Source organism: Enhydra lutris, unplaced genomic scaffold (genome assembly GCF_002288905.1).
Source record: "Enhydra lutris kenyoni isolate GAN:26980312 unplaced genomic scaffold, ASM228890v2 scaffoldscaffold1, whole genome shotgun sequence".
Taxonomy (NCBI): Eukaryota; Metazoa; Chordata; class Mammalia; order Carnivora; family Mustelidae; genus Enhydra; species Enhydra lutris.
In genome coordinates this window covers 11478326-11490628 of record NW_019154085.1, presented here as the reverse complement: position 1 = coordinate 11490628, position 12303 = coordinate 11478326, and the positions used below count along the sequence as shown (strand labels likewise).

The 12303-nt window shown below is 38.6% G+C and overlaps 1 protein-coding gene across 1 annotated transcript in view; it reads left to right on the top strand.

Moving 5' to 3' along the window:
* Window positions 1-12303, top strand: part of LOC111144313 (SATB homeobox 2) — a 180328-nt gene that overhangs the window by 96510 nt on the left and 71515 nt on the right. The gene's annotated exons all lie outside the window — the stretch shown is intronic.

The window sequence follows — 12303 nt, the reverse complement described above, 5'->3', positions numbered from 1 at the left end:
TGAGCCACCCAGGCACCCGACTAATTTTTTTTTTTTTTAAGATTTATTTATTTATTTGAGAGAGAGAGAATTTGTGCATGCAGGGGTGGAGGAGGGAGAGGGAAGAGCTAGAGGGAGAATCTAAACCAGACTTCCCCTGAGTACAGAATCTGACCCTAGGCTCCATCCCACAACCCTGAGCTGAAACCAAGAGCCGGACATTTAACGGACTGAGCCACCGTGGCACCCCTTGACTTAGTTTTGAATAATCCCACTACTAGACTGCAGGTTTTTTCAAAGAACATCTTAGGGACACATCCATTTTGTGCTCTCCTCAGACTCCTATGAACAAAGGACTTTGAACATTGTAAGGACTTATTTTAGTAAATTGTAATTGAATTGAATTGAATATATGAACTTATTTGAACATATGCATTTCAGACAGTTTTATTTTTACACATATGATATTATGACTAATCTTATTTGCTATCCGATGTCTCAGTTGAGAGAAAAAAGACAATCTTTGCCTGTTTAATTCATATTACAAATGTCCTCAGCAAATTAGTAATGGGTTAAAATCATTCTTTTTTTCTATTAGTTATTATTGAGCTAAAGATTTAGCAATAGTCAATTCCACTGAAAAAGACAGTAACACCTTTGTTAAGTAAAAATTAGGGACCATATATGTAGCCTACAAAAAGCATCCCTTTGAGGTTTTTCCAGCTAGTTTATTGAATATTTTCCTTGAAATAATGGCCTGAAATATTTAAATCCTGTAAAAAGCAAAGAGAAAGGCCAATGGAAAAGAGTGAATTATGGGTTTATTTTTTCTTTGATTAACTTTTCTTTAATTGGTTGAATTAAAGAATTAATACACACAGAATGCCAACTGGCAAAGGTAGAATGCTCCTAAACAATAATACTAAGTTTCTGAAATGCTGTTTTTTTTCTCTTGTGCTGAACTCACCTCTGAAATTACAGTTTCAGATTAAAATAAAGAACAAAAACAAAGATATTATTAGATGTACTTAGCTTTAACCTATACAGAAAGCTCCAGGAATACTTGAAATGGTGAAGGTTATCAAACCAAAAGGGACAGTGGTGTTCAGATGGGGAGGGCTGAGATTACAATAAGGGTGAAAGTGAATAACACTCACTTTTTCCATGGAACATAATAGGTGCTCTGAGCTTTTTCTGCCAAAGCGCAGAGGTGTCCAGCTTCAGGTGCTTTATGGTAGATGTGTGTGTTTTTGTGGATCTTATATGATGGAAAAAGGAAGTTGATAATAAGGGGAAAATACACCTAAGAAAACCAGTCATATGGTATTATCACAGTGCTGGCTGGTACACTTTGCTTATGGGGCTGGAAGCATTTTCCTTCCAAGCCTTGTTTTATTAGGAGTTAACAAGTTGGCTCTGAATATCTTGCTCTAGGCAGAGACTTTGCAAGCAAGTTCTCAACCCAGAGACAGATTCTCTTTAACAAATTTAGAGAAAAACAAATCTTTAACTTTCGTAGTCCTAAAAGACTTAGCTTTTTGTTTTTTTCCTTTTGCCCTTCAGCCCTTTCAGACTCCTAATATTTTTCTTTAATTATATTTAGTGAGCTCTTCTGGTTATAGTTTTTTTTTTTCTTTTTAATGGTGTGGGATTTATATTTGATATATATGGAATATTAGCTTTAGCTCTCAAATCATGTTAACAGAAAATGGATTTTGTACCTCAGTTTGTACAAATTGACTTTGTACTTCAGTTATCGACCAGGACAGAATAAATCAGAAATCTTTTCAGTGATGGGGCGTATTCAGGATTAGCATGTGGGATGCTGTTATGGTTTGTCAGAGAAGTTAGTGTTATGATACCTTTGAAAAAGAATTTTACTCAGTGAAAGACTTTGGGTGGACAGTCTGGTTGTTTAGTGATAGTATGTAACCCGGTTCAAGGAGAAGCGTCAAAGTAAATATCAGGTTGAAGCATATGAAATTGCCATTTTTGTAGCTTAAAATTATGTATTGCCAATTTCATGTGGTTCAGTCATACGGAATTTATGGTTATTACCTTCTTATGTGAGTGTACGTACCACTTTTTATTTCTTGTTTACATGTTTCCAAGAAACACTTCATATTGACAATTTACAAAGAGTACCTGCCAGAGCTCTCTGTCGTGTGATTCGTGTCTTTTCATCAGTCAGGTGGGAGTCCGTGCTGGTGACACTCACTTTGGAACAAAGCTTTTTTGGCTGCAAGAAAAATAAAAAAGGGGCGCCTGGGGGCTCAGTTGTTGGGCGTCTGCCTTTGGCTCAGGTCATGATCCCGGGGTCCCGGAACGGAGCCCTGCATTAGGCTCCCTGGTCCGTGTTCCCTCTCTTGCTGTGTCTCTCTCTCTCTCTGTCAAATAAATGAATAAATAAAATTAAAAAAAAAAAAAGAAAAAAGAATGGGGGAGAATCATGAAAATAAATATAATAAGTGTGAATTTATATTATACATGACTAGAATAAATTGCTAATAATCAACAGAATTGGGGTGCAAGGAACTATGTTTTATCATCAAATAGAAATGCATTTTAAATGATAGGCAGGTGTTACAGGCCCATCTATGTGTAGCAAAGAGTTAAAACGTCTGAAGCAAATCAGAGTGGAGTATTTGAAACTAATACTACCCACTACTGTGTCTCTAGGGGCTGGCATCATTTCTGGCACATAATAGTTGATTAATAAATACTTATTACAGGAATTAAAATAACAAACAAATGTGGATAATCCTGTTTTAGCGATTCGCTAATTCCATTGTTGAGGAATCAGTGATTGAATCGCTTTGTAGAACTGACTAGCTTTTTCAGTCGGTCACATCAGAAAGGTTTACAAGCATAAGGGGAAGGCATCAGGGTGCACCTTCACCGTTCAGACAGCCCACCCCTCCTCATGTCACCGATGGGCATACCTGCCTCCTGGCTGCGTGCACGCGCATCAAAGAGAAGGCAGGGCTTTTCTGTAGCAAAGGAGAGAAGTCCTGACTCAAATCCTAAAGTTAATAATAACCACATGCCCCCAGTCGGGCCTTTTCGCATAAGCAGTGGAACAAAAGTTTAAGGTCCTAAAGTTGTAGGTTTGGGTGTGACTGTTCCTTGAATAGGTGTCTGACATCATTTTTTGTGAGCTTCACAGTCTTCAGGAAAGTGGTCATAATAATATCGCTGTCATACTGTTGTGAGAGTTCAATGACAGTGGTCTGTGCGGAGTTTAGCTCAGTGCCTCAACTGCTGTATGGACGGTAGGCTTTCATATGTTCCTGCAAATGCCAATGTGTTTTAAAAGAGGCATATGAGCAAGACAGGAGAATTTCTGTACTTAAAATGCACATTTTTCTCCAAAGAAAATTCGTTAGGAAGTACTTGTGACATCTTTAGGCTCTGAGAAGTTAACTTTGAGTAACACAGAGAAAGAGAAGAAAAAAACCCCTAGTTTTTACTGGTCCTGAGGTGCATCATGGTTTTGAGGCTTTGTGCCAGCAGCCCTAATCATTTTGAATATTCCTACATATTTATCTACATTTGGACAGCTATTTGACCTTGGACAAATTATCTGACCTCTCTGGTATTAGATGGGATCATTGTCTTTAAAGTTGGGCTCCAAGTTTTTGGACCTAAGGGTTGGGGAGCAAGGAATTTGGGGTGGAGGTATGAACATCCAAGGTACTGATATACTCAGGAGTATCTTTTGTCCATACTCCAAGGTTTGGATGCCAATTCGAAATTATCAATTTGATTGGCAACTTTTCTACCAAGAGTGCCAGAGGTAAACCCGTGTCATGTCCTTGTAAAATCACTTCCAGAGTACTTCTTGAGTTGAAGGAGTCGCAGAGAAATTCTGCCATCTTCCTTCCCCTTCCCTTTCCCCACTTCCGTTCTTCTATCCTGGGTTTCCAGGAGATGTTCTATGGAATATCGGACTGTTATCTTATTAAGGAATCCATTAGCACTCATTCATGCTAATCCACTTACATTTGCATAAGCATCTTAATGGTTTTAGGAAAAATCCATACCAGAAATTCCAGAAATTTCTCATTGCAAAGCCTTTTACCCAGTTCATTTCTTTCCGCAGCTCTCTAAGTATGGACAGACCCCCAGGGTTATTTCACAAAAGCAACTGTGTTAAGGTTTGCGTTAAAACATGAGGTTCATGATTCTGGAAATTTTATCAGTCTTTTAAGTAGTATTGTTAGATGAACCTGCAGGAGCGATCCTACATCTACAGTGAGTGTCACTACACAAACTACTATTATTCTCGTTGCAATCGGGGAGTTTTGCAAAGAGAAATACCTTAGGAAAGTCTTAAATTCTTGCCGAAGAGTCAAGAAGCAGAAGCAGATATTCTGAGAGAGGGAATTGAAATCCTAGCAGCAGTTACTATTAGGTAAGTCACCTGGAAGGTTGCATTAAAACCAATTGACACACAATCCTCCCTGTTTTACAGGTAATTCCCAGATCACCCCGGAAGTTAGAACCCAGGCCCTAAACATCCCAGTTTGTTCTTTCTATCCATCGTATGCCATCTTACTGTGATTGTCAGGCATCTGATGTGTGCCCATCAGACACTTCTCCTTTTGCTTTTAAATTCTCAGCAAATATATTTTGGGACATTTAGTCATTGGAGTATATTTTGAGTATTGAAATTTTAGTAGGTTTACTTTACATAGCATCTACAGCAAATAGACATAATAAAAATAATGAAATCCAACTGAGAAAAGCACTGAACTAAAGAGGAAAAATTATGTTTTTGTTTTTTTTTAAAGTGTGGACATTTCAATGCCTACTCATTTCCCTGGGAAACAAAAATAAGACATTAAACATTTGCTTTTTAAAAAAAAGTAGAATATTTTCCTTCTTTCTTTTGGTTGATGTAAATGTAACATGTATATATACTCACAGTGGATTTTATTCCTTAAGGGTTTTTTTTGTTTGTTTGTTTTGTTTTTATTCACATTAACTTTTGAAGCTTAAAGCAGTATTTGTGTAGCAGTTCTATAAATTTAATTTCAAGAGTTGTGAGATGTATCATTTTGTATCACATGTATCCTGTGTCCTGATTTGCAGGTCAGAATATGCACTATTAAGCCTCATCTGGAGAAACTGAATAGCAGTACATCCCTGTGTATACTGTGAGGCGTGCGATTCTATACTGATAATGAGTCCTTCTAAAGTATAGGATTTATTTTTAAAAGTGCTGTGATGTACCACGGCATAGTTATTTGAAAAAAAGAAAAGACTGCAGTTCCTTAGGTGACCTTTGAGAAACAGCAGACGTTTGTCAGAGTGTCTTAATCAGGAAGTTTTGAAATGGAAGCCTAATCTGTTAATCATAATTATACAGATATTTTCTGAAATTTACAATAGTGCTTTGACAAAGATCTTTCACATAGATACTCATCATCTAAACTTTGGTCATATGATTCTGAGATAATAATATTTTCCCTACGGCAAGACTGAGGGCCCGGAGAACCTTCAGCTTGCTTAAGGAGGCCCCACAGCTAATAAGTCATAGAATGCAGGTTTGGGTACAGGTTCTAATACCGTGTCCAGTCAGTGCTTCGTTAGTATAATGTGACCATCAGCAAAAGCTGAAGACTTATCACATACTTTTTAAAAAAGATTTTATTTATTTATTTGACAGAGACACAGCGAGAGAGGGAACACAAGCAGGGGGAGTGGGAGAGGGAGAAGCAGGCTCCCTGCTGAGCAGAGAGCCCTATGCAGAACTCGATCCCAGGACTCTGGGATCATGACCTGAGCCGAAGGCAGATGCTTAACGACTGAGCCACCCGGGTGCCCTATCACATAATTTTGTAAAAATGGTTATACATGTATAATGTAATGAATGTTAAGTGAGATTAGAGAAAAGAACAGACAACAGACTTTGACAGTGAATAAGTAAGTGTCTGGTATAGTCTCAAAAGATAAGAGCATGAGGAGCACCTGGGTGGCTCACTTGGTTAAATGTCTGACTCTTGTTTTTGGCTCAGGTCATGACCTTGAGGTTGTGAGTTCCAGCCCCACGTCGGGCTCCATACTCACTCAGCATGGAGGCCACTTGGTGTTCTCTCTTTCCCTCTCCCTCAGCTCCTCTCCCTGCTTATCCTCTCTCTCTCTCTCGCCCTAAAATAAATAAAATCTTTTTTTTTTAAAAGATTTTATTTATTTATTTCATAGAGATCACAAGTAGGCACAGAGGCAGGCAGAGAGGGGGGCAGGGAAGCAGGCTCCCTGCTGAGCAAAGAGCCCTATGTGGGGCTCGATCCCAGTACCCTGGGATCACAACCTGAGCCGAAGGCAGAAGCTTTAACCCACTGAGCCACCCAGGTGCCCCTCAAATAAATAAAATCTTAAAAAAAAAAAGAACAATGTAAAGACAAGATAGAATAGTGATTCATAAACTTTAGTATACATAAAAATTACCTGGTAGCTATCTGGTAGAATTCCAAAAGCCAATAATACACAGATGACAAAGATGTTGATGTGCAAACTTTAGTGTACATAAGAATCTTTGGAATCTTAGTGTACATAAGAAGTCTAAGATTCTGATTTGGAGTCTGTGAATTTGTATTTCTAACAGTCTTCCAGGTGATATGGATTTTGATGGTTCAAGGACTGTACTTCTGAATAGTAACCTGAAATGTACAATGTACACGAAATATAAGTATATATTAGGGACTTGTGATAATTAAGATAAATACTTGACTTCCTGGGTATACTGTAATATTGCTTACATAAAATGAGATTCTTGCACCAAATGTCTTTTAATTTTAATGCAGATTAGTTCCTGGGGAGGAGCGTGACTTTCTAGTCTATGAACCACCAGCCCTAACCAGCAACGACGATGGCCACTAAACAGCTAACGGTCATAGGCTGCTTTTGGTTAGAACATCAACTCTGGGAACTTGGGAAGGCTCTAGAAGCTCCTGCAATTTTAATGCAGGGCTACAAAGGGCTCTCCTACTTTGGAGTTAAATAGAATCCCAGAACCACTCAGAGAGCAGTTAGATAATGGTTTCCCATTTCCTGAAGTTTTCACTCATTCCCAGAAAGCTCAGAGGAATCTGTAAGGTATCCTGGAACTCTGAGTTTCTCAGAAACCTGAGCAGACTTCAGATCTGAACTGCGCACCTGCAAGGCCTCTGGTCTGAGATCCTTTCCCAGGGGTTAGGAGAGCTACAGAAGGCCTCTCAGCTGTGAGGCAGAGAAATGTTTCAGCCCATTTCAGCCCCTCTTGCCTTGACGTTTCCTCAAGCCACAACCCATTTGGAGATTCAGACTTGAAGCTGGAGGCATCATTCCTTCCCAGGCACTTCCCAACCCCACAGATCCCCTGCAGGACTTCAGCAACAGTAGAATCAAATTCAGTGTGAATTAAATTGCAGCTCTGATTCAAAGCCCTGGAAGTAGTTGTGTTTTTTATGTCCCTTTAATAAGTAAACGTCTTGACTTTATTGAGAACACTTTTGGTTGTGACTGTGGACATTGCTTTCATCATCAGAATCAGGACAACAGTTTATCCTTCCCTTTTTCCAGGATTTCTTTTTCACAGCCAAATATCGCAGAGATAAAATGGACCCTCAGAGCCAAGGTGTTGTCTTTGGACTTGGTTTAGTTTAAGACAGACTTGTTATGTTTTCCGTTAGACAAAGCAAAGCACAAAATCAGGCACTGCTGTTAGATCTGCGTTTCAGCTACTGTGATTACTTTCAAATACACTTAACAAGAAAGAGAGAGAGGCAGAGAGGGAAGGAGGAAGGAAAGAAAGAAGGAAGGAAGGACAAAAGAAAAATAATGAACATACAAGCTCAATTTTCAGTTGGAGTCTGGTACACTAGATGAGATGTTCCTCTGACCTTTTCTTAAAGCATTTGTCTTTGACCTGCTGTGACTTTAGAGGCTAAAATAGTATTCTGATATTTTTTATGAGAGTGGTAGCAGAAAAAAAATGAAGGTTTTCAAGTTTGGCAAATTCTGTACAAATTGTTACTGAAACCATATACTGCTCGGGTCCGTGGAGATGGCAGCCTGTTGGTCAGCATTTGATTTGTAAGCATTCTTAAAAGTCAGGATGATGAGGGGCGCCTGGGTGGCTCAGTGGGTTAAGCCTCTACCTTCGGCTCAGGTCGTGATCTCAGGGTCCTGGGACTGAGCCCCGCATGGGGCTCTCTGCTCGGCAGGGAGCCTGCTTCCTCCTCTCTCTCTGCCTGCCTCTCTGCCTACTTGTGATCTCTGTCAAATAAATAAATAAAATCTTAAAAAAAAAAGATGATTTTTTTTTTTTAAATCTTTCTTCATTCTTAGGAAGTAAAAAAACCTTGGCTTTTAGGTAGAGAGACACTGAAAAATAGTGACAAAGATTCTTCATTTGACCAAATTTTTTAATCAGTCTTCTAAATTTTCTCCATGGCCCATCTGTGCACTTCCTTGTAAAATCCAGTTTTAGCAAGAACCCTGCTAGGTCAGTTTAACCTGAACCCCCCATATCTGATCACCCCTCAATATCTGGTTGGGTTCCCCATCTTCTACCCCCACCAGGTGATATCTGATCGCCCTGGCCTGTCTTCATAAAGAACCCTGTTAGGTCAGTTTAGCCAGAACCGCCCTTATGCCTGATGTTTCCTCTTAACTGACTTTCTGTCTACTGACCCCCACCCTGCTTGTTGGCAGGGTGTTCCCATGTGTTGATGCGGTATTTGGAGTTGAGTCCGGTCTCTCTCCCCCGTCATAAAATCCCATTGCGGGGGTCCCTATGCCTATTGCGATGGTCCTGGATAAGGTCTAAGGTCTGTCTTACTGTCTTCAAAGAGTGTTGTTGAGTATCTTTTTCTTTAACAACTTAAGGGGTGTCTTTAGTCTTAGAGGTAGCCTATAGACTGTATCTAGGTTTCAGATAGGCTTTGTTTGGCATTTGTTGTGCTTTGCAAATGGAATTAATTGCCAATCCTTCAAAAATAGGCACTATCATGTAGTAATCCAGATTTTCCATTTTCTTGAGAAAACATCTGAAGAAATGACAATATGAGAAAGACAAAGAACCGGACACGGCGAGGTAGTGGCCACTTCCTTTAGACTGGCAGGATTTCTCTCATTCCCCTTGTATCTCTGCAGTTGGCTTCTCTGCCTTTTGTTCTCTACCTGGAGGTGTAGGCAGTTGCCTTTGCAATTGCTTCATTATGGTTTTCTAAGGAATTGGTACTTCATGGTGTCACTGCATGTCCTTAAGGAAACTTCCACAATCCCTGTTTTTAAATATATTAATTTATGAGGATCTGAGAACTCATATGAAAAAGGACATACTATGTACAATCTTAAAGGAAGATGGAGTGACCTTATGCTGATTCTTACTGCACCAACTCATATAGTTTTTTGGAGCTCTGACAACGCTTAATTGTGTGCATAATTATGACTGGATCTGTGCATAGTTTTCTTATCAATGATGTGATGTAGATCTATTTCTTTTTTAAAATTTTTAAAGGATTTTATTTGGGGGCACCTGGGTGGCTGAGTCGGTTAAACGCTTGCCTTTGGCTCGGGTCATGATCCCAGGGTCCTGGGGTGGAGCCCAACGTCTGGGTTCCTGCTCAGCAGGGAGCCTGCTTCTCCCTCTCCCTCTGCTGTGCTCTCTCTCTCTCCCTCTCTCTTTCTCTGTCAAATAAATAAATAAGGTCTTTAAAAAAAAAGATTTTATTTGTTTATTAGATAGAGAGAGACATAAGCATCTGGGAGGGGCAGAGGGACAAGCAGACTCCCCGCTGAGCAGGGAGACTGATGGGGTATGGGGGGCAGGGGTGGTTGATCCCAGGACCCTGATCATGACCTGAACCAAAGTCAGATGCTTAATTGACAGAGCCCCACAGGTACCCGTATTTAAATGTATTTCAAGAAAGAGTAATTAAACCACCAAAGAATGAAAATATGGAAATTTTGGGAAGTTAGCTTTTGATCAAAGCGTGCATGCTGTAAATGTATGGTTCTTTTTTTTTTTTTAAGTAGAAAAAAGAAAGGGATAAGCTTTTACTTCTTAGGTACTTGAAAACATAATTTAATATTTGAATTTGCCTTTATTTTGGCTGATTTAAAAAGGAATTAAACAAAAGTGAACCAAGTGTCTAGTAGATGCCAAGTATTTCTGTCTATAAAGTACAACTTTACTCCAGACACAGTGCGTGGCTCCTCTCCTTCTTTCGTAAGGGAATCATAATAGTAATTCCTGTCGTATGGAAACTGTGTTACATCACCTTTTGAAGGCTCTCAACCATTTGCTTGGTTTAGTTTTAAGATTGTATACCGTAAAGTTTAATTAATACAATGACTGAGAAATGTTTGCATTTAGAGGATAAGATTAAAATAATTTTTTCTCCTTGAACCTTGTGGAAGAAAGCTGAATACTACTAAACAAATTACATTGAAGGGATTAAATTAGAAATTGAGCCTTTAAACAAGTCTAAGATAAACTTTACTTATTTGGGGGTTCATAGGAAAGTTAAGCATTCATTTTTTTTTTTTTTTAAGCAAAATAGGAATAAATACCGTGTATGTCTGAATCTAAGGTGATCCCAAGATACTAACACTTATTTTCCCAGTCAGAAGTTTTAAATATGTAAAATCCAGAAACATTTGGATAAAATGATCAGATATTTACCAACATTTTAATTAATGATTAATTGATGTCTACATATGTATTTTAAAATCATATAGTACATAAAATATTAATTAGAAATACTATTTTTCTCTGCTTTTAAAGTTCATTGACTGATTTTATTCACATTCTTCACTGGTGTCTGTCATTACAAAACCCCGTGTTTGGAGTCATTTACCCAATTTTCTAGGACACGCCATTTCTGCTCAAGTTGTTTTTGAGACGTTGAACTTTTGATACAAATATGATTCTGCCCTTGTAAGCATTATGCCAAGCTATGGAATCATTTGCATAATAGTGGGACAGCTATTTTTAAAATTTATCCTATATAGGTGACTACTTTTGATCTCTCGTTCTTTAAAGTAATCTTAATAGGCTTTTACATGATTACATCCAGCATTTGCAATTGTAAGAAATAATTACTAAATCCGTTTGAAATTTTTGCTCAAAAGAACAGATTTTGTTGGGGCACCTGGGTGATTCAGTTGGTTATGGGTCAGATTCTTGATTTCAGCTCGGGTCCTGATCTCAGGGTCATGAGACAGAGCCCAGCATCCAGCATCAGGCTCTGTGCTCAGCTCAGTCTGCTTAAGAATCCCTTCCTTCTCCCTCTGCCGCTCCCCACTCCCACTCTTTCTCTCTCTCTCTCAAATAAATAAATATTTTTGAAAATACCAGATTTTGTTAAATTTCATCTGTAAGGGTTTAAAACTAGTAATGATGAAGGTTGTTTCAGCCTAGTACGTTTTCTCCAAGCCAACCTTTGTTTTACATAATAATGTGATACTGAGATTTAGATAAAAATATGACTATGAGGGGCACCTGAGTGGCTCAGTCAGTTAAGCATCTGCCTTCGGCTTGGGTCCTGATCCCAGGGTCCTGGGATCGAGCCCCGCATCAGCTCCGTGCATGGCAGGGAGTCGGCTTCTCCCTCTGCCCCTCACTGGCAGCAACCTGCGCATGCTTGTTCTCTCTCTATGAAATTAATAAACAAAATCTTAAAAAAAAAAATTGACTGTGAGGTGATTTGCTCTTCTCTGGGAAATATTCTTGGGAGTGGAAAAAAATGTGCCTCATTTTTGAACATATAAGATACTCACTTTCTTTTTCTTCTGCTTTTCCAGGTTATTCCTTAAATCTTTGCTAATAAAGTACAATAAAATGTAATAAGGCAGATACCCTGGGGGAGGGTAGGGGAAGATCTTATTTAATGGAAAGTCAAGGCAATGTTATTAATATTATGAGATTTTTTTTTCTTATCCTAGTGCATATCACTATTATTAACATACCTATTTCTTAAAGAAATATTCTTATAACAAAGATAACAAGTGAGTAGATAAAAGGATATACTACACGGTACACATTTTCTATGAATGTTCCCATAGTTGTATAATACTTACTATGTGAGATTTTATTAGGAGGTAGCAGTTAATTTGGCAGGAGATGTTGTCCTTGTCATTTCCTGATAACCATGAACTACACTATTAACCACAAACTGCAGAAGATGAGAACAGCTGGTGTTTTTATAACAGAGGGTGATGAGGGAGATGAGAGAGCTTGGGAATATGAGAGGATTAGAATTTATCATGCTTAATGGTTTCTGTCTTGGTTATTCAATATAATGTCCACTTTTAAGAATTTAAGAAAAATGA